The 25,808-nt window shown below is 41.1% G+C and overlaps 1 long non-coding RNA gene across 1 annotated transcript in view; it reads right to left on the bottom strand.

Annotated features, from left to right (window-relative positions):
• Positions 1–25,808, bottom strand: part of LOC144380182 (uncharacterized) — a 557,964-nt gene that overhangs the window by 414,467 nt on the left and 117,689 nt on the right. The window contains exon 3 of the long non-coding RNA XR_013444028.1: positions 7,734–8,046. This is a non-coding gene — a long non-coding RNA (uncharacterized LOC144380182). The remainder of the gene's footprint in view (positions 1–7,733; positions 8,047–25,808) is intronic.

The raw sequence follows: 25,808 nt of genomic DNA, 5'->3' as shown, positions 1-25,808 counted from the left end.
CTGTAAGAGCAAGCTGCTTCAGAATGTTTTTTCTGGCAAACTGTTCCATGTCCGACTCTCAGCAGAGTAAGAATCATAAGATGAAAGGTCTGTGCCACTCACTAGGGCTGACGGCCTTCTTAGGAGAAGAGCCTACTCTCAAGGTCTGCATCAGTCTGCTCTGAGCTGTGTGCCATTGACCTTACGCTGAAGGATAGATGAGGCAGGCCATAGGACACAGAAGGCACTGCAGACAGGATTAGGTTTCCTAACTTCCCTGTCTTTATACTTTGTTGACTATAGCTTTAAATATTTATAACCCAAGCAGGAAGTTTGGCTGGAATGGAGAAGGCGGGGGGTGGGAATCTGTTTCCCTCTGCCTCGATGATGCTGGCCCAGTGCGTCCTCAGCACTGTTCTGCCAGAGCCTGGGTGCTGGCTCCCAAATGTCAGCCCATCCACAGTGGGTGGGGGTGACTGTGGGGATTTTAAATGATGGTTTTGTTTTCATCCACAGCTATTTTTCCTAGTCTCAGGGATGTACTATTGACCCAGTCACAGAACACAGACACAATGCAGAAAATTGTCACTCGACCCCTCCCTGCACAGAGGGGCCCAGCCATTATGTAAAAAGGCACAAAAGCTTTGACTGGGGCCAAAAATTCCAAGTCAGTGCTGAGTGGGCTGGGAAGTTAGAAGTGGGATGCCTCAGACGGATGATGGGTTTTCTTTCTTTCTTTTTTTTTTTTTTTTTTTTTTTAGGAGAGAGACGGAATCTTCCCAGATACGGTCTGCTCAATAGTTCTTAGCAGAAATAAATACTGCAAGAAAGATAAGTCCTGACAATCACCACTGTTTATGTAGAATCTCTGGCAAACGGCTTCCAACTCAGCGAGTTTTCAAATATGCATCACCCCGCCGCAATATTCTCTCCCCATACTATTTCCAGCGAGTGGATTTTGTTTAGGACCGTTTTCATGATTTGCACTCATTTTGTAAGCAACATGAGGACCAACTCCAAAAGAAAAGCTAATCAGGGCTCTACCCAGAGACCCTGCAATCGAAATCAGATGTGCTGAAGGAAAAATTAATGGAAACACAGAAAGGGAAGGGCGCGATGCTGATTCCATAGCAGAGAGGAGGAGCTGACAGGAGGGAATCTTGGCTGAGCAGAGGGTCTGCGGGAATTCCAGCTGTGCAATCGCGCATTGTATTTATCATGCATGAGGCAACATCTGTATAAAACACTGAACGTTCCTGGGCCCCAAACATCAGGGGTGAAGAAAGGGTGTTTGGGGAAGGGGGTGAAGAGCAGAATGGTTTGTGTGGCCAACAAATAGCTGTAACTACTCAAACGGGTGAAAGGAGACACTCGCGCTCAGCTTTGTGTCTTTCAAGCAGTTCCGTGGAGCGTAGCAGGTTTAGTGAGAACCAGCTAAGTCATGTGGTCGTAAAAACAAAACAACACATGCCAAACAGGGCTCTTGGACCATCCCCCTAGAGGTCACCTTCACTTCTGGCTCAGATCGTGAGGTACCATGTAGGTGAAACTGTGACTTGGAATATAAATTAATGAGAGTCTCATGAGTTATAAAATCATGGAAGAAACAAGATCTCCCACAACCACTGAGGTGTGTGCCCACAACACGAATGAATGGAAAGAGCCAACATGTTTTTGAGCTCAAAGATGGTACCGTATTAGTCTACTTATTCATTCTAAGTGTTAGAAAGGAGCTTTCTAATCCTAAAAAAAATTGGAGAAACTCATTCAGCCCACCATAATTATGTGGTTGTAGCTAATCAGCGGTGTCAAGTTAAACATTCTCTCATTAAAGATAAAAATGCCTTCAAAAGACAGCAAAGCGTAAACCATCCTCCAATGAAAGCTCTGATATTGGTGATCTTTTCCCTGATTTTTTGGCAATCTCTTTCCATTTCAGGACCAGTTAAAATGGCACATTTACTGATGAAAAAGTCTCACAAGGTTAGCGCTGGCCTTCCCCTGGCTTTACCTTATGTCTCTTGTCATGTCTCTACATGTACTCTTTTGATGTTTAAGGACACACATGTGTGTGTGGATAAAATGCACATTATGGCCCACATACAGACACATGATAGTTGCCATATCTGTTCACCCAAAGCAGACCGGAGAGAATGAGCACATTTAGCAGCTTTCATTCAAAGGAACAAGATTCCTCATAAAGGTGGCCTAACAAAGAATTCATTTAAAAAGGATCTCCAAAAACATATGTATGTACCGTGTCACCAGCTAAAAATCGCATGCTTTATCCCGTACATCTGCTTCCCACCTTTAAAAATATAAATAGAAAGCTGTTCATTTAAAAATTCAATTTATAAATTGCTCTGCTATGTTCTGTAACCACCATTAATAAATGATAATTGACTTTACCGTTCTGTGGCCACCTCTGTTTCACTCGGGATACATAGTCAATTACCTGGCAGTAATGGCGGCCGTATGCTGTTGTGCTTAATTTCACAGGCCTGGGGATGTTTCCGGATAAAAAGAGAACACAAGCAAAATGGCAAGTTTTTCCCTTTACTTCACAGAGTTCACTAGTCCCATCAGAGGGGTGGGAGGTGGTCAGAGAAGGGAGCTGCTCCTGCATGCATGCATCTTTCTGCAGGAGGCAGAGTGGGGATGGCAGGTGGGTGCAACCTGCCTGAAGGACATTCGCCCACAGCAGAGCAGAACATGTTTAGTGATAGCGCAGCATCCTTTATCCCGTGCTTGTAAACCGGCCTCCCTGACCTCTGACAACAAGGGAAATCAGACGTTGGCTCTGCACAGGGAGAACTTCTGGGACTCTGTTTTATGTAGAATTCCAATCCTGCCCCCAGGAGCTGCTTTTTCATTTCACCGCTGCCCTCCTCTAGTCACCCCGACCTGCCTCTGCATTCCCCCGCTGGGCCACTTTTATCTTCACTACGGAGGGCAGAGCCTGCCTCTTCCAGTTTTGCTCTAAAGGAGGATTTCTCCTGAAGGCTCTTAGGAAAGGTGGTGGCTGTGTCCTCACTGAGAGGTGGCTCCGCAGCACATACTGAAATGTTTGCTAGTAGAGATCATGCAAACCTGAGAGATTCCAGAGGTCACTGATTCTGGATTTTTCCTCCAATCTGACTTATCATCAGCCATTTCAGGAGGTGCTATGGACGGAACTGTGACCAGCACACCCCCCTCAAATTCATATGTTAAAGCCCTACTCCCCAGGGTGATGGTGTTTAGAGATGAGGCCTTTGGGAAGTGGGTAGGTTTAGATGAGGTCACGAAGTACAGCTCCGGGATTACAGCTCTTAAAAGAAGAGACACCAGAGGGCTTGCACTCTTTCTTCACCTGCAAGCGCTGGGCTGGAAGGTGGCCATCTGCAAGCCAGGAAGAGCGCTCTCACCATAACCAGGCCATGCTTGGCACCCTGATCTCTGACTTCCAGCCTCTAGAACTATAAGAAATAAAGATCTATTATTTAAGCCACCCAGTCTGTGCTGATTTGTTATAGCAGCCCAAGCAGACTAAGTCAGGAGGTTAAAAACAAAAATTCAAAATAAAAATTCAGTTAAAGATGTCAGACATCTGTGTACTCTACCAAGTCTGAATTCCCACTGCACCCCATACTCACACAGTTACCTTGGCAAGTGACTCTGGATCTCAGTTTCCTCATCTGCTAAACACAAATGGTTCCCCCTACCCGTGTCTCCACCACAGAGGGTTGTAATGAGAAATCAGGAATCATCAAAACAAGGCATATAAATACTTAGCACAGTGCAGGGCACGGAGTAAACTTGATAAATAAAATCAAGATTCCCAATAACCTTGGAAATAAGAATGTCTTGAGAAAAAAACCAGTCAGAAGCAGCACCTTAAGTAAAAACAAAATTCTCTAGTGACCACTGGCATGCCAGCCACCTGGAAATAGTACGGACACTGCACCTCCCTGCAATTCATCTCTACCCCCAAGTAAGTACAGCATCTGCTCTCCACCACACCATGATCAGAGACAGATGCCAAAGCCCAAACCAGCAGATGAAGTCCCTTTGGCTCTCTGAAGTCCAAGTACGAGCTCATCCCCTTCTCACCTCATATACCCCCAAACCCTGCTATCCACCGGTGACTCTGTTTTCATTTCAGTATCAACATCTGGTCCCTCTAATTCTATCAACACCCAAACATATGGAAGGAACAACAAGACCCAGCAACGTGAACCATTATTTTTAAAAAACAAACCGGGTCCTAAATACCAATTGATTGCTAAAAGGGCACTTATGGAGGTTTATTAAGTACATAGAACATAAATCTGTTTGGCATGTAATTAATTCAAAATTACAGGAACACTAAATGTGTAATTAAATCTACATGGAATGTTTAGGCCTTTAGCTGGCATTTACAAAGGAAGCTACAGGAAATTTATTAGCTAGCAATTTATTGTTCAAAATACTGGCAAATCACGAGTTATGCTGATTGAAATCTAGCTTGCTGTCACTCTGCTGTTCTGGGCCAATGAAAGGTTCAAAGCCTTGCAAACCAGTCGCCAAACAAAACTCTGTGGCTAAGAATGCTAAGGATGGAGTTTGACAGTTATGGCTAAGTTTGTCCTTTCTATGTGATATCAACAGGTGTCTTTATTCCCCTGGACGATAAGCACACCACACATCATTCCTTCAATGGACTTAAGTACTTAAATGACACATTCAAATGTGACACACAGGAGATCTGAGTGAGATAAACACAATGTTATATTTGGAATCCTCACCTATTGACAAACTTTACTGTGTTTAGCCAGAACAAAATATTTTCTCTAGCCTGCTTGAAGTCAAAAGTGTAATTTGAGAAATGTTCAAAATGAAAGACTCCAAAGTCATTCCAGAACCTTCTCTGCTCATTTCTAGGCTCTGCACCAGGCTGGAACGAGAGAAGACTGTCCAGCATCCAGAGCTGGCTTGGCCCTTAGTTGATGGTGTGTTGCACAGGTCTCATTGGCCAACGTGGGTACAGGTGCTCTGGGGCACTCCTCAGGAAACAGCCCCAGTGATACCACCTCCTGAAAGCTCCTGGAAGACTTTGAAAGTAGAGCAACCAAGTAGAGCACCACACTCCTCAAACCTGGGGAGGACTGCATTCCAGTGCTTCCAGTGAGCCCAGTCTCCAATTCTTTATTTGATAATCTCGTAAGAAATGTTATCTTCAGCTACCGTGTTCCCAGTGGCTGGAAGTCCTAAGCACTAAGCTTTGGAAAAGAATCCCCCTTACCTTTGATTAGGAGGGATTGGTGTTTCTACTCATTCTATCTGTGTTCATTAGGATTGCATTTGGCTGCAAGTAATATAAAATCCAACCACAATATCTGCAAAACCAAGGATGTACTTTCTTCCTCACACAACAAGAAACCTGGAGAAATGTGGTCCTCACATAACAAGAAACCTGCACAGCATTATGCTCACCTTCCCCTATCATTTGCTCTGTCTTTTCAGTATGCTCACTCATCACCTCATGGCCACAAAATGGCTGCTGCAGCCCCACCCATCATACTTGTACTCCAGTAGAGATGAAAAAGAGTGACACCTTATCATATGGCATAAAAGGTCTTTGTGACAACAACAGTATTGGAAAAGCAAAAGAACTCCTAGGAACTCCACAGCAGACTTATACCTACATTTCCCAATGGCCACTGTATCCTGTTGCCACACTCGAGAAGGGTGTTGTAACAGGGACTGAGCTAATCAATTAACACTAACTACCACACCAACCCTTTTTCATTTAGTCGCAGGGATGACATTCAGTGTTTGGTGTAAAGTTCTGAGAAGTTCCAGAAACCACCTTCCCAGTTTGTTTATTCAAGCAAATATTATGTCAGACACCGGCAATGCAAAGGTGAACAGGTCAAATACTTAATGCTTTAAACCAAAAAAACCCAAAAACCAAAAACCAAAACCCAAAAACAAAAACAAAAAACACCTGATTTTTGGATGAAGAAGACAGAACCCCAGATTTAAAAGAAATAACACATTAGACTATGCTTCCAATAGAACTATCTATGATGATGGAAGACTTTTCTACACTGTCCAACACAGTAGCCATCAGCCATGTGTGGCTAGCTGGCACTTAAAACATGGCTTGTGTGACTGAGGAACTGAATTGATTATTTTATCTCAATTTAAGTTTATATTTAAATAGGCAAATGTGGCTACTGTCTATCATAATGGACACTTCAGATCTAGACATCATGCACACACACATTAAAAAAATCAGAAAATTTCATTTTAATAGACGAATGTCCAAATGTCATGGGAGCCTAGAGGTAGTAGCCAATTTCTAGTCAGAGTGAGCAGAAAGATAAAAAGATAGATTTAATCTGGGTTTTATAAGATGTATAGGAGTTTGCCTCTTGATGAAGGAAAGCTAAGGGAAAGCACTATAAGCAGAAAGAAAATGGTGTACAAAGAAAAGGGGAAGAAAATGAAAGTCCGGAGAGACTCCCAAACAGAACCACCTGGTTAAGTCACTCCCAAATTGCTGGCCCACAGAAACTGAGATAATCAGTTTGTTATTTGAAGTCACTACGTTCTGGGGTAATTTGTTATACAGCAATAGGTAATGAATATAGGATGAAACACCATATTGTGTGTGCACTAACTTCATCCTGTGGACAGCGATGGGGAATCAGAAAATACCAGAGGTGATTCTGTGGCTCAGAAGATGGGGGATAAAGGCCTGTGAAAATGTACTATGCCAAGCTGACCTCTCCACCACATCCAGCACTGGCCTCTAGGAAAGCCCCAAAGGCTCCAGACAGCCAGGGCTCTGAGCCCTCCCACCACTGACTAGCCCATGGCCTTCTGCACCTAGAAGACCACTGAATTTCAAAAGCAACATTTCAAAGGACATTAAGTTAGCCTCCTTATCTGTGGTCCCTGCAAGCAATTACCTTTTCTGCTGGATAGTATGCCAACAAGAATTTTAAGGACAGAACTCATATTTTTAACTTCCATATGCCAAGATGAGAAAAGGGCTTAATGCAAATATAGCAAAATATATATATATACCCCCCCAAAAGTCATCATCATTAGGCTTATTTCAAAATCAGATCTAATATTAATTCCCAGGCAATAACACCCTTTGGAATGAAAAGATTTGATTACTCTATGAGAATTCTAATGAATAGCACCCGCCACTCCTCTACCCACACCGACCCCCACGCTCTCTAAGCATTTTAAAGAATTTCTTTTTTTTTTTTTTTTAAGTAACATTATATACAGTTCAGAAACACCAGCTAGAAAACATTCTGGCTTTGGAATTGGAAGATCACAACCCTTGGGAGGCCTGACAGGGGCCAGAGAGCATTGTGGAAAAAGTAGAATGAGTTAATGCTTCTCTGCAGACTTAGGGCCAGTACCCTTTCCACCATACGCAGGGTATCCAGAGCAAATATACCCACATGGGTCAAAAACACCAGTCCCAGACCAAACAGTGGGGAGGCAGAAAACCTCATTTGAACTCAGTGTTGTTGTTTTTTAAATGAGCCAAATATGTAAGCCAAAAACTGGTATAGACAGATACAACCAGCAAGTGTACCATCTTGGTACCCATGGGCTAGAAGAATCTCTCCTGCACCTCTTCTCTGTTTCTCATTAAGTTTCATAAAACCATAGGACATTAGAACCAAAGGGTCCCAGCAGGGACAGGGGGCAACCCTCCCTTTCACAAATAAGGAAATCAAGGCTGGGGAGGGAAGAGGACTCACCCCAAGCTGCATGCACGTTGACCCAGCTGGGGCAGAAGCTCAGTGTTTTCCAGCGATTCGGAAGAGGAAGTCCAGTGCTCCCTGGATCCAGTCTCAGAGGGGTGGTAACAAAACAACGGATTATTGCTCATGCAAGCTGATTGTGAACTGCTCCTTTCTTCTGATTAGAAAGTGTTAAGAAGAGATGCTTCTTGATTCTCACTGATATGGCCCTTTTAGGAAATCCACTTTCTTCTACCCCCAACTAGTTTGGTTCCAGGAACAAGACAGATGGATACAAATTTCATTCACGTCTGAAGATCCGTCAACACTCCTGTGGGACAATACAATATTGGGAAATGAGCAATGAGGTGCTTCCTACCAATTATAAGATTTGACAAGGTATAGGATCTTTGAGAAAAGGTTTGGAAGGACTCTTTCAGGCTGCAGGCCTATAGATGTACCCCCCTCCCCACAGTCGCCAGGCATGCAGCCTGCTCTCCTGGACAGGCTTCTCTGGCCTCACTGCAGAGGATGGATTTCTTTCTCTGCTCTTCCCTTTCTTCGACTGAAAAATTAATGTGCACATACAGGGGAAAATGAAAGCATAACAATGGCCTATACAAAGAAGTTAAGTCTCCTTCAAACTCCCGAGCCCAGGCCCTGCCTTTAAATGCAAGCATTATTCACCGTATGTTATTTCATGCCTATGTGTGTATCTCCTTTTCTCTCCACCAAGGGGAACATTCCAAACTCCTATTGCCTTTGGTATTTTTCACGCAACAGAAGAGCTTTGAGATCTTTCCCTGTTACCATACAGAGATCTACTTTATTCTTTTTTCACGAGTTCATAATATCCCATTGCTTATACAATCATTTATTTACCATTCTTTTATTAATGAGCATCCTGGTTCTAATTTTTTGTTTCTCAAATCTATGCCGAGGGCAAAGTCTCATTACAGGTCTGGAGGACAAGACCCTGGTAGTACATGGCAGGCTTGTGCATGATGGACATTTTTAAATGAGGGACGGGATGTTAGCACAGCCCAGTATTCGCAGTGCCTCTGTACAGAACCAACAGAAACCTTCTGTCCCAGTTTCTGCCTCAGCCTGGCTTCTTGTGCCTGCTTCCTCCTTCCCCCCGACCACCCTCCTGCCTTCAGAGCATTCATGTACTGTCTGTCTCCTCCACTAGGGTCAAAAGCTCCACTGAGGACCAAACCCTACACCCCTGAGAGTCCCACTGTATGAGTCTTCTTCCCTTTGCAGAAAAAAGCAATTCATTAAACGTCTGCTAAAGAGTCCACGAATGCCTGAACAATTGATGGAGTGAATAGCAAGCACTTAACAAGGGTCTCACAGTTTTCAATGGGTTTTACCCTCAACCCATCTAATTGGAAGATACAAGATCTCTCCCTTCTTGAGTGTGGTGGAAGAGGTCTTCCCTCAGGTCACACTCGTGTTCTTCAAGGTGACCCCACAGGGGCAGAAGGAGCAAACAGCACACCTGGACCCTCCCAGGCCAGTGGCCATGGTGTGTGTGCGCGCATGCATGGGTACCTGAGCACAAAGCAGGCCATTCCATAAACGACAAAAACAACAAAAGCAGACTGCCTGTGACCTTCAGAAGAACCCCGCGTCCCCCCAGCAAAGGCTGTCGGCAGGACTGCCTGGTGCTCTTTTGTTCGGGGCTGACTGAAGCTGTCACGGACACAGTGCATCTCCCAGTGGCAGCTCGCTGTAAGCCAGGCAAGCTGTGTACAGATGCCCTGCCCGGAATTCACTCTGGCAAGGAACCGGGGGCCTTACCCCTCCAACAAAGGGAGAGTTTGCAGGAGATAAGGGATCACAGCAGCTGAAAACCACAACAGCTTATGCTGATGACTAATTAAGTGCCAGGCACAGTCCTAAGTGCTTTGTATTTAATAGCACACATGATCGCCACTCAGCGCTGTCAGTACTACCATTATCCCATTTACAGAGCAGGAAACCAAGGCACAGAGACTGAGTAACTTGTTCAGAGGCCCACAGCTAGTAAGTGGCAGATGTGGGGCAGAAATCTAGGCCCATGGCTATGTCCCACTAGGCTGGGGGTTTGGGGGCTGTGGTTAGGGGGTAGGTCTGTCTACACTGCAGGCACTGCTTTGAGCAATCCACACATATCTTGGGTGGTCTTTCCAGCAGCCCCGTGAAGCAGGAACCATGAGTAACTCCATTTGCCAATAAGGACACGGGAGGTCATCTCAATAAGCCTATGGAAGATCCCACTGCTAGTAATTAAACTTGAGAACCCAGATTCCTTGAGCTCCAGAGCTCGTGCTCAGAACCACTGCTCTGCGCCACCTCTGATCTCCCCCACCTGCAACAGCTGCCCTCGTGTTTTGCATTTAAACCACAAGTGGCATCTTGTACCTGATCTTCGGACTTCAGCAAACATCAGCCAGCCTCAAGGGCTTGTGAAACCTTTTGGTTTCAAAAATATTCAATGTCTAACACTGTGGAGATAGAGACAAACAGGCGATCAGAAACACAATAAACTTGGATATAGAATAGAGGCCACCAATTGGCCCCCAGTTCCAGGGAGACAATATTAACAGGTATCACTTTGTGAGTGCTTATTGCCAGATATTGTTCTAGAAGCTTGATCTGTTAAAAATCACTTAATTCTCCCAAAAATTTCTAAAGTCAGTAGCACTATCTTCATTTTATAAGGGAGAGAAGGCATAGAGAGGTTCAATAAGCTGCCCAGAGTCACATAGCTTGTAAGAGCAGGACCAGGATTCAAGGCCAGGCATTCTGGCTCTGGAGTTGGGTTGCCAGACTTAGCAAATTACAAAAAACAAACAAAAAAACCACCACACAAAACAAAACCACATAAACAAGTAACTGTGTTAGCATAAGAATGTCACATGCAATATCCCTGCTCCTCCACAGCCTACATGATTCACACACAATGTGCTTCCTTGTCCGTGGGACCAGTGCAGGGTCGCAGTGTCTGAAAGACTCACCTTTGCTGAGGATCCTAACTGGGGGAGACGCCTACAGCCTGTCCCAACCCTTCTGACCACACCAAGGCCATGAGACCCTCTCTCCTCCACCCCCCATTTTCCCATCTGCCAGCACAAGGTATAAACACACATCACTGCCCCCACATAGAACACCCTCACAGTCCCCATGTAGCTTGTGATGCTAAAGACATGGTTCTTTAGTCACCTTTGGACCACGGAGCTTGTCTATGCAGCCAGCAGCCTCTTTCTACTGAGGTTTGGAATAAAGCTGTAGCCATTTTGTTTCGCATGCACACGAAGTAGGTGAGGCGGCCGCTCTTCTTGAGCTTGGAAATGGGTAAAAAGCACTGAAGGGCCCTCCTGCCCCTCCACAGAGCGTCCTGAGCATCAGCCCTGCACGTAGCGTGGACGCAGAAACAGGTGAGGCTCCTCTGAAAATAACAGAATCAAAAGGGCCTGTGTGGCTGTGTATCAGGGAGAGGGCCAGCAGAGGTTCCAGGCCGGAGGTGGAGCATGGATAAACCTCAAAACAAGTGAAAGCCAAAGTTAAAAGTAAAGAGCAGCTCAGAGACGAGGCAGATAGATATTTACAGGGCCTGCTGCAGCATGTGTGCGTGGATCCAGATGTGGATTTCGAGATTGCCATTTGGGGTGCTTCTTGGGGCTAAGAACCATGAAGACACATGCCCCCCCTGCGGTTTTATGACCATGTTTAGCAATGAGTGATGCCGAACGGAAGGGAGCCATTCTACAGTGCTTGCCCGGGCCTCACAGACGCTGCCTACAACCCCCTCCCCAGAGCAGTGGGGCTGGTTGAGGCACAGACCTCCTCTCTGCCCCCAAAGCTTTCTATTTCCACAAAAGGGATTCTCAGCAAAACAGCATCCTGGCTGCAGGTAATCGCAGGCCTCTTTCTCTTTAAATAGCTTCTTTGTAACCACAAACATGTATGTTTTTCATAAAGCTCTGAAAATTGTACTAGGCCCTGGGGAGGTACCAAGTGGAAACGCGGGTGCCGGGAGATTAGAACTTGGCTACTCCAGAGGTACACTGTGCTGTTTGTAACAATTATAATAATACACCTGTACCACCATTGTCAGTGTGGACCAGCCACACGGGGGCTCATTAGTATTGTATTAGGGCTGCATGGGGAAACAGATAATGGCCCATAATGAAAAATGCCAAATTTTCTATATAATAAAAATGAACTTGATTAATGAAAATCACTTTCAGGGAAAGAGTTACAGCGTTGTTAGAAATAAAAAATGATGTATTAATCCGACATTCTTACAGATGGTCCCAACCTCCTGACAACTGCTATTCATTTGAGATGCTATTAGCATGCATAATTATGCTAATTAAGTTGTAATTAAGCACCAATTCTTCAGAGGGCTTTTTTTGTCTATCATTTAATACAACTCAGTTGCAAAGAGTGCTTAAAGCTTTGTACAGTGTTTCATTCAAAAGGGGTTCCCAAATTTCTTAGCAAAGATTTAGCAGCTGAGCCATGGATAGGAGCTATAATCCTTGTTTTGGTTAAAGAAAAGTCAGTAAATACCAGCGGGGTCTGCCAGTTGTTGATAAAATAATGAACACTTTCTGCTAAAATAAGCACAGTTCAAACCAGGGCAATTACAATGAGAACAAAATGTATAATTATCAGTAGTGATAGAACCATTGTCCTATTACATGGTCGGTTTTATTCTTTTTATTTGAAAAAGGGGGACTTAAGGAGTACATTCAATAAGAAATAATTAGAAAAAATGGCATTCAATATTTTATTAAAAGTAAAATAAATCAGAAAGCTGAAGATACCTCCTGGGGAAGGGGATGTGCGTAGAGAAGGAATCAGTGATTTTGTTTCCAGTTCCAAAGACTATTTGAGATAAACATTTTAAAAAGAACATCATAAAATGATAAGGTACACATAAATGGTTTTTTCAACTCCACTGTCTACAGAGGCAAAAGCAGATTTTTTAGCAGAGAAGTTAGTTAAACTGGCAATTTCAAAGATACATGTTTACCTGCCAATTTGACTGAATTCTACCACTTTTGTTCCCAAATATTTATTGCGTATGAGTATGCGGGACGCTGATTTAAGTTTTGTTTTCTCACTAGTTCAGCTGTGACGAAGCCAGAAATAGCCAAGGAGCTTAGAACAAAGGAGGATACAGGGCTTGAGACGAGTGTTTGAAGGAGGGACTGGCCGGGCCTGTTTTCCTGGGACACCCGCACCCTGTTACCTTCCTTCCAAAGCAGAGAAATCGGTTTCCCATGAGCTGCCTTTTCATCTTTATTCTGCCCTGAGATGAAGGGGCAAAATCAATAAACAGACGCTGAGGAGTCCTGATTCTCCCTGAATGTAACTGTAAGCGACTTATTTAAAAGAAAACCAAGAGTCTACACCATTGCAACCCCATCTCCCAACTGCCACATAAAAAATGACCAGCGAAAGTTAAAAAAAAAAAAAAAGCCCCAGGAGGGAACATTTGAAATACCGCTATGCCAAATCTTGGCAAATCATCTCCCTCCTTCTTCTAACTGTGGCATTACAAAAATAAATACATACTCTTTCTTTGAAATGAGCTTTGCCTTTCTGTTGCAATCTCTTTTTGGACACAGTCTTTGCTTTTTTAATTTTACTTTAAGCCTCTGGAAAACTTACTCCTCGGGTAGTATGCTCTGTCTAATCTCCACTTTCTCTGCCTGCAGTCCAGATCACAAGGGAAGGAACTTACAGAAAAACATGCACTGGAAGGTGGGAACAGCTGGTGGCCTGCCTCAGTCACAGTGAACATTCAACAAAGAGTTCAGCAAAGTGTCCTCATCTGTAAAATGGAATGCCCATTAGCTGCTCTGAACAGCTCACATGCGAAGGTCAGACAAGGCAGTAAGTGTATAGGCAAGGTGAACCTAATGGACCGTTACATCCAGTGTGTGCGATTTCCACTCAACAAAGATGTCAGGTGTTACCGAGCCTCTGATGCTGAATGTCCAGGTGCATCCATGCCACAGAGGCAAGCACACTTCTCATTTGTTCATTCAACAAATATTTACTATGTATCTATAATGTGCTCTGTAGAGTTCCAAATACTGGGGATACAGCCCTGAACAGGCTGACACATTTAAATAAGATGCCAGATATAAGTGCTATGAAGAAAATAAAACAGAGCAACATGATAGAGTTATTGGATAAGGAGTTGCTTTTGATAATATGGTCAGGAAAGTCCTCTCTGAGATGCTAACATTTAAGCAAGCTGACATTTAAGCAAAACTGGGAAAATCACAGAGTTGACAACAAGAGTACACTATTTGTGAAAATAAAGAATGGGATTCCTCAAACTAATAAGCTATTGCACAGCAAAGGAAACTATCAACAAAACAAAAAGGCAGCCTATTGAATGGGAGAAGATATTTGTAAATGACAATACAGGGTTAATATCCAAAATATATAAAGAACTCCTATAACGCAATGCCAAAAAAAATCTTAATTAAAAATGGACAGAAGCCTTGAATAGACATATTTCCAAAGAAGACATACAGATGGCCAACAGACACATGAAAAGATGCTCAACATTACTGATCATTGGGGAATGCAAATCAAAAACACAATTGAGATACCACCTCACACCTGTCAGAAAGGCTATTATTAAAAAGACAAGAAATAACAAGTGTTGGTGAGGATGTAGAGAAAAGGGAACCCCCATGCACTGTTGGTGGGAATGTAAATTGGTGCAGCCACTGTGGAAAACAGTATGGAGGTTCCTCAAAAAAATTAAGAATTGAACTACCATGGGGTGCCTGGGTGGCTCAGTCATTAAGCGTCTGCCTTTGGCTCAGGTCATGATCCCAGGGTCCTAGGATCGAGCCCCACATCAGTCTCCCTGCTGCGCAGGAAGCCTGCTTCTCCCCCTCCCACTCCCCTTGCTTGTGTTCCTGCTCTCACTATCTCTCTCTCTCTCTCTCTGTCAAATAAATAAATAAATAATCTTAAAAAAAATTTGAACTACCATATGATTCAGCAATTCCACCTCTGGGTATTTAACAGAAGGAAATGAAAACACCAATTTAAAAAGATATATGCACCCCTATGTTCACTGCAGCATTATTTACAATAGCCAATATAAGGAAGCAGCCCAAGTGTCATCGACAGATAAATGGATGAAGATGTGACGTGTGCACGCACACACACACACACACACACACTGGAATATTACTCAGCTATAAAAAAAGAATGGAATCTTGCCATTTGCAACAACATGGGATGGGCCTACAGGGTATTATGCTAAGTGAAATGAAGTCAGAGAAAGACAAATACCATATGATCTCACTTGTATATGGAATCTACAAACAAATGAACAAACAAAACAGAAACAGGCTCATAGATACAGAAAACAAACTGGTGTTTGCCAGCAGGGTGGGGTGTCAGGGGATGAGCAAACTAGGTGAAGGGGATTAAAAGGCACAAACTTTCAGTTATAAAATAAGTCACGGGGGTGTAAAGTATGGCATGGGGAATATAGTCGATAATATTGTAATAACTTTGTATGGTGACAGATGGTAACTAGACTTATCTTGGTGATCACTTCAAATGTTTACAAATATCAGATCACTGTGTTGTACACCTATAACTAATATGTTATGTCAACTATATTTCAATTTTTAAAAAAAAGAGTACATTCCATGACGAACATTTCAGTAGAGCGAACTGCTAGTGCAAAGGCCCTAAAGCAGGAATGAACTTGGCTGGTTTGAGGGATGAGAGGAAGGACAGGATGATAGGAGACTCCAAACAAGTTGGAGATTAGAAGCCCATGGGGTCAGAGAAGACATCAGATCATACAAATCCTTGCAGATGCAATAAGGAGTTTGGATTTCTTTCTAAGTGCAACGAGAAGACACTCAGTCATTTCCAATCCTGTAGTGATAGGTTCACGTGAGCTTCTGGAGAGGACTGGGTTGCAGGTGAGCGAGATGTGAGCGGAGTTAAGAGCCTCTTGCAGGAATACAGAGTGGAGAGATTAGCTTGGACAGAGGAGGTGGCATGGCAACAGGGAAAAGTGGTCAGATGGGGGACATATTTTGGACATAGAACTAATAGGACTGACTATATATATATATATATATACACATACATGACATGTGGACTTGGTCATTCATTGCAAAATATCCCCAAGAACGTTTTCTGTTTTACCATTTTTAGTACTTACATGTCCCTATATTAAAAGTGAAGGCAAAATTTGGACAATTAGCCGATCTCAAGCACAATATCTAAGAGGTGAAGGAAAACCTTGGATGATGGGACCATCAAATCTCCTGGCAACAGCCTCTAAGGAAGACATGCAGGCATTTCCAACCTATGTAAGCTACCAGGAACTCATATAAGAAATATCAATGCCTGGGGCGCCTGGGTGGCTCAGTCGTTAAGCGTCTGCCTTCGGCTCAGGTCATGATCCCGGGGTCCCGGGATCGAGTCCCACATCGGGCTCCCTGCTCAGCGGGAAGCCTGCTTCTCCCTCTCCCACTCCCCTTGCTTGTGTTCCTGCTCTCGCTGTGTCTCTCTCTGTCAAATAAATAAAATCTTTAAAAAAAAAAAAAAGAAAGAAAAGAAATATCAATGCCTGACAGCTGGTGGGCAGAGTTCCATGGGAGTCTGAGAACTGATGGAAAGTAAAAGCCTTCAAATAAGGAAACCAGTAACTTGCTTGCTGGAAAGAACCACAAGCATAGAAGTAGAAATTAATCAAATTAATTGCCCTCAAAGAGTAGAAAAAACGATGACCAAGAAAGGAAAAGCTAAAATTCCCACACCCAAATTGCAGAAAAGGGGCTTATTCACTTTCATTCGTCAAAGAGAGTTAACTGAATGCAAGGTCCCCTTACATCCCCTTACATGTGCTACCACTTTACCTGACGATGTCACCCGTGAAGGAAGTGAAACAGTCTTGAGGATGGTAAGTTAGCCCAGAAGTGACAAAACTGGATTCAAACCTGTACTTCAGGCTTTGAGCCACTGATCTTTCCACACGCAGACAATTCCAGTGACTTGGATTCTCCGGAGCTCCTTCCCAAATATTCATGAGAAAGTAGGTTTCCTCCTGGACCTGCAGATTTTGATCACAAAGAGCCCCTCTCCTGAAGGCAACCACAGCTCTCTGGAAGAATGGGCTTTTCTTTGCCTTTTATAGAACTCAGCATTTTAAATATATCCCTTTGCCAGTAATTGCTGAGATCAGAAGGGTGGGATAAGGGAATGATGAGGGGAACAATTTTAAGAACAGATAGCAAAATATTTTTTTTTCAATATATAACCAAAAAAAAGCAAAGCAAAAGGCAACAACAAAGAGGAAAAAATCTTTTCAACCTATATTACAATAAAGTCAACATCCCCAATATATTAAAAGTTTCTATAAATAGAGAAAGAAAGCCCAACAAACCTATACCAAAAAAAAAAAAAAAAAGAAAATGAAACAAAAAGATACAGGAGTCACAGAAAAAGAAACACAACTCTTAAATGTGTGAAAAAATGCTCACTCTTGCTACTAAAAGAAAAATGAAAAGTAAAACTACAGCTAAATAGAATTTCACACCTATTATGTTCACTAAAGAGCTACATAGAATTCCATGCCTATGAAGGTTGACTGTGTACATATATACACACACTCACATGCACGTGCACACACACACGCACATGCTGTGTTGGTGAGGGAAAAACAGGGGCTTTAATATTTGTTGGTAGAATTTGCAGATGGTACAACCTCTATGGCAAGGAATTTTAAAATGTCTAGCAAAGTTATACATGCCTTTACCCTTTTACTCAGAGAAATCCCCAAAACATGCTGGCAAAAAATAAGGTGATAGGAACTAACTAGCAAAAAAACTACAAATAATACAAATGTCCATCAATAGGTGACTAGTTGGATAAACTACCACACATTATAAAAAGGAATAAATGAGATCTACATACAGCTATGGAGTGATCATCAGAAAATATTGTTAATTTTGAAAATGCAAGGAACAGAAAAGCATGTAGAGTATATTTCCTCTCATTTACAGAAGAATGTGTGTGTAAGTGAACCTGCTTCTAATATAAAAAATGCAGACACAGAAGTGCCACATAGGGACAAGTGAAAGAACAGGGTGGAGAGTCAGGGTAAAAGCTAGATATGTCTTGTTTTTCAGACATGCTTCTAGAGCTATATAAATGTTTCACCAAGTTGTATTGAAAGAATTAAATCAGAATAAGAAAAAGTACCTCAAAATTGAAAACTAAATGAAACAAAGAACCTAACTATATATGACATAATCAAAAGACATTATTCCAAGTGACTTTAAAATATAATTTCACCATGAGTCTCAAATGGGTATATCCTAAGGTCAAAAGAACTGCAAAGAAATATTAGTTTTGAGCATTTGTACCGTCAGTATCGACTCAATGTACTTGTTCATAAAAATGTGTTTTTCTTAGAGCTGTCTGCAGAAAAGGCCTGTGCATAATGACAAACCAAATACAAAGAGCCCAGTGTCCAGATTCTGGTCTCAAAATACCTTTTCTCACTGATAGAAAGACTTGCTCCTTGGAGAAATGGCTGATGGCAGATCTAAGCACAGGAAATGAGCAAGATGAGCCAGAGACAAAGAGAAAAGCGTGAATCACCAAGACTTCTGGGATCACATCAAAGGACACAGAAGCCAACCTGAAGGAAATTCCATTGGCCAAAGATGGGGCAATTTGAGCATAAAAAGAATACTATCTGTCACTGATTTAAACATATAAATCATGTTAAAATTCATGTGTTTATAATTATATTCTTTTTAAAAATCTGTCATTGCTATGGTTTAAATGTTTGTATCCACCCTCCAAATTCATATATTGAAATAATGCTCAATGTGATAGTATTTGAAGGTGGAGTCTTTGGGAAGTACTTATGTCATGAGGACAAACACCCTCATGAATGGGATTAGTGTTCTCATGAAAGAGACCCCACAGAGCTCCCTAGTCCCTTCCACCATGTGAGGATAGAACAAGAAGTCTGAGACTCAGAAGATAGCCTTCAAATGACCATGCTGGCACCCTGATCTCAGATTTCTAGCCTCCCAAACTATGAGGAATAAATTTCTGTTGTTTATAAGCCACCCAGTCCACGGTATTTTGTTTCAACAGCCTGAATGAACTAAGACAGTCCCTGCTAGAGGATGCTAGGAAACTAAACTCATTGTTTTGAAAACTGGAAAATAAAAAAGAGAAAAATCAAGTATTTGTGCCCCCCCCCTTCCTAGATGAATTCTCCCTCAGTTTAAAAGAATAAGAAGGAGAGAGGGGAAAATGAAAGTTCTTCTTTTCTGAAAAATTCCATGTTAAAAAATGAAACAAAGATAGGCTTCTTAGAACATCACCACTTTGCAACATTTAATAAAATTATAGATCTGGGCAATGATTATCCATGGCTAGTTAAGCTATCAGTTGGGAAGCTGGTGGGGAATTTTATAAAAGGATGGAGTGAGTTGACCATATCTGAACCCAATGAAAAATTTCAACATCAAAAAGAGATACAAGCAGACATTCTGTACCTCCTGATGGAAGTACTCAACACAACCTATGAGATGCAGATTTAAAGGGAGAATCAAAAAGAATCAGCAAGCCCCTGGTGAAAGGGTCATCAAATGTTATCTATATCCCAGCTAATCCAGAGGTTATGAATAGACTTCTAATCCTCTGATGGCTTTCACGACCCTATACAGCAGAAAAAGAAGCCAACGATAATGCAGATTTTTATCCTAGAAATGCAAGGATGGCTCAAGAGTAGAAAACAATCATTTCAAACAATATTGGTAAAACATTTTATAAAATTTAAATACTCACTTATGACAAAATCTTAGGTAACTAGGAAGAGAAGGAAAAAAATTTGAACCTGATACATGTGATTTTTAAAAACCTCCTATCTATAAAATTCATACTTAATTGTGAAATATTAGAAACATTGTTTTCAAAGTCAGGAAATGGACATATGTCCTACAATCACTTTTATTCCATTGTTTTGGAGGTCTTAGTTCATGGGGTAGGCAAAGAAACAGAAATAAGAGTTAAAGATTAGAAATAAAAAGAAAAAAGTGATTTTATATAAAAATTACATATCATCCTATGGATTATACAGTAGGATAAAACTACTACAACTAAAAGGATAACTTAGCAAGATTTCTGGATAAGATGTCTAAATAAAAATAAATAAATAACATTCCTAGCACTATATAAATAACAAACCAGCACTAACCAATTAGAAAGTATTAGAGAAAAAAATCCAGATGGTTAATTACTATGAGGAAATAAAGCTATTAAAATATATATGATGTGTGGAGGAAATACAATAAAAATCATTGAAAGATATAAAAATTTATAGATTTATACTACATTTATAAATGAGAAAATTAATGCCATTAAAAATTCAAGTCTCTCCAAATTAATCTATAAATTCAATACAGTTACAATTAAAATCCCAACAGGGTTTTTCATAGAGTTGACAAACAGATCCTAAAATTCATATTGAAGGAGAAAGATCCAAGAATTGCAAAGACAACTGTGAAAAAGAATAAGAAGAGGAAACTGTTTCAATACATAGTATTGTGTAATAAACCCCTCAAATCTAAGTTGTTCGAAACAATTTATTTTGTTCATAAATCTACAGTTTGGGCAGATCTTGGCGGAAACCTCTCATCTCTACTCTGAGAGGCACCAGCAGAAGTTGAAAGTACTGCTCAAGGCTACCACCATCTAAAAGCTCATTAACTCACCTACATGGCTGTTGAGGCTGACTAATGGCTGGGACCTAGGCTAGGCTGTTGGCTGCAACACCTATACTTGGCCCCTCCATAGGGCTGCTTGGCTTCCTCATAACATGGTGGCTCGATCCTGAGACAGCCCTGTGGAAGCTGTATCACACTTTATGATCTAGCCTTAAAAGTCACACAACATCCTATCTGTTTGAAATAGTCAGTTAAGCCTTCACAGAATCAAGGAGTGGGGAACTAGACCTCTTAGTGGGAGAAGTGTCAAAGAATTTATAGACAAGTTTTAAAACCACCACAGGTATGTTCCCATAAGATATGATATTTAAACTACAGCAATTAAGCATGACCCAGGGATACACAAAACATAGGATAGAATGGGATGGCATGATTTGGGGTGGGATGGGATGGGACTGGATAGGATTAGATGGAGAACCTAGAAACAGAGTAACATGTACATGGATACTTGATACAACAAGGGTTGACATTACCAGTTGGTGAGAAAATGATGGACTATTTATTAAAATGTGCTGCTACGAATGATATTTACTTAGGAAAGAAATAAAATTAGGTCCCTAAAGAAAAATAAATTCTAGGTGAAATAAATGTATAAAACCTAAAAACAAAAATCAAAACTTTAACAAGAAAGAAATAATATATTTATAACTCACTGATAGTGAATTTTTTTAACTGAGACATCAAAAAGCATCAATCATAAAGAAACAGATTGCAAATTCTGACTAAAAGTAAATTTTCAGTTTCTATATAACTAAAGATACCATTAAAATGCAAAAGACAGGCCACAGCCCAGGAGAATGCCTTTAACTGACAATTGATTAGTATCAGAATATATAAAGAACATTTAATACTCAATAAGGAAAAGGCAAATCACTCAATACAGAAATTAGCAAAAGCATTGCATTTAGTTCATAAAAAATGAAATAGAATGAAAAAAATACATGAAAACTTCCACAACTTTCCCATTTATCAAGGAGATATAGTTAAACAACTATAAAATATCATTTTTACCCAAAAACTTGGCACATTTTTTAATGACAATATCAAATGTTGGAGAGATTATGTGTACACTACTGATAAATGGATATTTGGGCAATATGACAGCATCTAGTAATGTTAAAAACATCCAAGTCTTGCCAACCAGCAACAGTCACTTCTCTAAGGTATGTACTTAAGAGAAATGCTCACACACACACACACACACACACACACACACATGAAGAAATTAACAAACATGTTAAGGGTTTGTGAGAACAAAATAAACAAATACATAAATAAATAAGAGAAAACAAGTGTTCATCAGGAGAGAAACAGATAAATTATCTTATACTCAAATAATGAAAAATTCAACACTTAAGTGAAAGAACTTGCTTTATAAGTATGTTGAATTTTAAAAGCAAGTTGCAGAAGGATAAGCACTGCATAATATAGCACTAATGTATTTTCATACCATATATTATCTATTGATACATACTGATGTAGTAAATGAATAAAATTATGGAAGTGAAGGGTATTTGCCAAGACAGTAGCTTTCTTTGGGAAACAGAGAAGGGCAATGTGGCTGGTGGGGGTACCAAGGAGGCTTTACCAATATGTCACATTTTATATGATAATAATAATCAATATAAAAATCTGAACCAAAAATATATCAAAATGTTAAATTTTATTATTTCTAATTAATGGACAGAGGTATTTGTTATATTACTTTCATAATTAGCTCATTTATATTAAATATGTTAAGTGCCAATAAATCTAGTCATTGGACTCTTGATGGCAAGCGTAAGAAATTCAAGTCACCCAGATCAGATAAAAATGGATTATTTTGACTCACAGAATCCTACAACAGTTTGAAAGACCAAGCCTGAGAAGAAAAAGTTTTCAGCAGATCTTAGAAATAAAGTTGAACCAAGAAAGGTGAATGCCACCTGGATTCTCTTGCCCACTCTGCTGTCTGCATCTTTCCACATGTAATACTGCCATCCTTACCAGAACTGCTAGTACTACTGCCACTGCTGCTAGCAGTAATGAGCACTTACGGAGTGATTACTGTGTACATGGCAATGATCTAAGCATTTGACATTTAGTAACTAATGTAATCCTCAGAACAATACCACTTTATGGATGGAGAAACTGAGGCTAAGAAAGGTGAAATATCTTGCCCAAGCCACACAGCTGGTAAAGAGTTAAAAAGGCATTAAACCCAAGCAGCCATTATTATCCCTGATCACCAGAAATGGATTTTTACCAACCTGTAGAAATAGAGGTATTGAGTGTTTTTTGTATATATATTTTTTTCATCTCATACTTTCTGCTACTGAAAGAAGACAGATGTTCTTTCTGGCTTCACATTTAAAAATCCAAGGGAAAGGCTGTGATTAGCTGAAATTGGGTCAGGTGCTCTTCCTGGACCAATCACCTGTGGCCTGTAGGAGGCAGCCCAAGGGGTATAATGAAGCATGGAACACAATGGAAGTTTCCATGGAAACGATAAAGTTAGAGGAGGAAAAGAGATCACCAGAGAAAATGAAGACTCAGTTTCCTAAGGCAGGAGGGGAAAGTAAGCATGAGAGGCTATGTGGAAAAATAATAGATGCCCACTACATTTTAGTATTTAGTACTAAATATGGTGCTTGTTGTTTTTTTATACTTTTTTGTTTTATCTAAAATGTGTACAATAAGCATGTATTGTTTTATAGCTTTAAAAAATTTAAATCCTTTCAGCAGCTGCCCCTCCTTTGAATTCTTCTCTTCTCTTTTCTCCCCTCAGAAAGATTCTGGCACTTTGTGTTGGTGGATGAATGGAGTCAATGTCTCCTACACAGTCTCTGATTTCCCTCCTGAAAAGTCTAAAATGTTCTCTGTAAACATCCCAGAGTGAAGAAATTAGGAAAGTTATTTAAAGGTCATGCTTAAAAGTTGTTTTAAATGATTAAGTGTTTCATTTTTTTTATTTTTGGAATCAGGGTGATCAAACAGATAGAAACAGTGTGTTATAGACCCAGAGACATAGGTTCAAATCTTGGCTCTGACACTAATTGGGAAACAATTGTGAACATGTCTTAATCTTCCTTAAGTTCATCATTTTTAAAATGGGGTAAAGGATAACAGCCTCACAGGATTGTGGGGTGGCAGATGGTATCTGGAAGGAAGAAAATCAGAATGGTTAAGAGTTTGGTCCAGGTGGTAAGGTAATCATAGATTTGTAGAAGAATTTGTCACTTGTCCAGAAGAGTATCAGTGGTCTTCCAGAAATTTGTCATGTAAATGGAGATGCATTTCTAGGCTTTCTTCTCTTTATTCTAGGGGAGGGGTTAAGCCCCCTCAGATGTGTGCTCTGTTGGTAATATGGTCCCTAGAGAAGGAACCTGCCCATGGTGTCCTTGCGTAGCATCCTTTCTAGAAAATAACTGTTTTTATGGCATGTTTCTGCTAAAGAACATTCTCCTACACGTCTGAAACTGGAGCCCTAGGTAGAGCCTCCTGTTCCCCTTTCTCAGCCAGGATTCAGTCCAAAGACATTAATAATGAGCTGTCTTGGACACTAATTTCTCTCTGCTACATTAGAGAGGCAGACAAGACAGAAAGCTGTGTCTTAAGAGAGTATTCAGGAAGAGCATTTTAGGTTCTGGGGTCTAGTATGAATCGTTCATACATGTGGTGGCCAAGAAGAAAAGAGAGAAGAGCATTCCTGGGAGGGAAACAGATTCCAAACTGGAAGGGTATGGATCCATGATCGGCAAGAGAGGCGAGATGAGAACACAAGTTGAACGTCTCACTCATCTGCTGGGGACATTAATCTTTCAGACAGAGGGAGCAACAGTTCATTTCAAAGACTTAACAGAAGTTCGTGTTTGGCCTTACTCCCCAGACTGAGTTTCAGAGTGGTGTGGAGGGCCAATGAGAGTGAAGGAAGATGAGATTTAGAAGGTGATGTGGTTGTGGAGGTGATGGGAGTCTAAATTTGGAGACTGCAGGTGAGGATGGAAGGAAGTGAGCCAACTCAAGACACATCTGGGAGTCTGAATTTGTGGGGCTTGTGATCATTTGGATGTATGGAGCAAGGAAGAGAAGCATGTCAAAAATGAGTCCTTGAGGACAGGCTGGAAGAGTAATAGTGCATTTGTTGAAAAGGGGCATCTGGACATAGTGCCACATTGCAGGAATTGAGGAGCCCCAGAGATAGCTCTAGACGCCTAGGGCAATTACCCCTGCAATAAAACAGTCTCTTGTGAATTTGGCCAATGTAAGACATCCCCACAAACTAGAGGTAAATTCATAAAATAGAGGATGGAGGACAGAGTAGTTAGAATTACAGAAACTCACTCTTGTGCCACCCCCTTCCAGATTTGAGAAAGCTGCCAGCACATCTTCCTCTCCATCTCTCTGTTTCATGGCAACAGGAAGCTGAGAGTTTAAGTCCTATAAATTACCACAAGAAGGGTGAAAATAAAACACTAGGAGAATTCAAAGAAGGAAGAAGTTGTCTTCATTAGGGAGGACAAGGGATGTGAGCTGGGGGTCAAAAGGCAAGCAGGATTTGGATTTTCAGAGAAGACTGGCACCTACTTGATTTTAGAAGAAGATGGGAGAGGGTATCAGGATGAAAAGCTGAAATAAAAATGAGAACGTCTAAGTGCACAGTACCTAGCATACAGTAGGCACTCATTAAATGAGTCTTTGATCTGGGTCTAAATCTTAGCATCTTTGAAGTCACAAGTATCCTTTTGCTTATTTATGTACCTGAACTTTGAGTCCATATTCTTAAAGTTAACAAGGTCCTGTTCTCTCAGTGCTCTTTGTCTTATATAGGGAACTCCTCTTCTCTCTAATCCAGTAGCTCTTATTTGGGGAAGAAGGACTTAACAGACAACTATGCATTGGGAGGAAAGGCTAAAGCCTGGTAGACTGGGCCCAGAATAGGGCAAAGAAGCCAGACAAAAAGGAATAAAAGCTGGCACATCTGTGGGCCACTCAATTCTCTCCTAGGGAAAATCCCCCTGGCACATAATGACTGAATACTTGGTAAATTACCACTAAATGACTGAGTAAGGGAATGAATGAAGAGTCACTCATTTTAATAATAATAGCTCATATTTGTAAAGGACTAACCTGTCATAGTAACTGCACGCAATGATTTATATTCATCTCTTCCTCTTTGGTTTTCCTCTTTCTATAATTATGCAGTTAGGGAACTTTCCTAATATCACACAGATAATAAGAGATGAAACCAGGACACAAACCCATGACTGCATTTATTGTAATCCCACTAATCCTGTTCCTATATCAT

This window comes from Halichoerus grypus, chromosome 15 (assembly GCF_964656455.1).
Source record: "Halichoerus grypus chromosome 15, mHalGry1.hap1.1, whole genome shotgun sequence".
In the NCBI taxonomy this organism is placed as follows: Eukaryota; Metazoa; Chordata; class Mammalia; order Carnivora; family Phocidae; genus Halichoerus; species Halichoerus grypus.
This window is presented reverse-complemented; position numbering and strand designations above follow the sequence as displayed.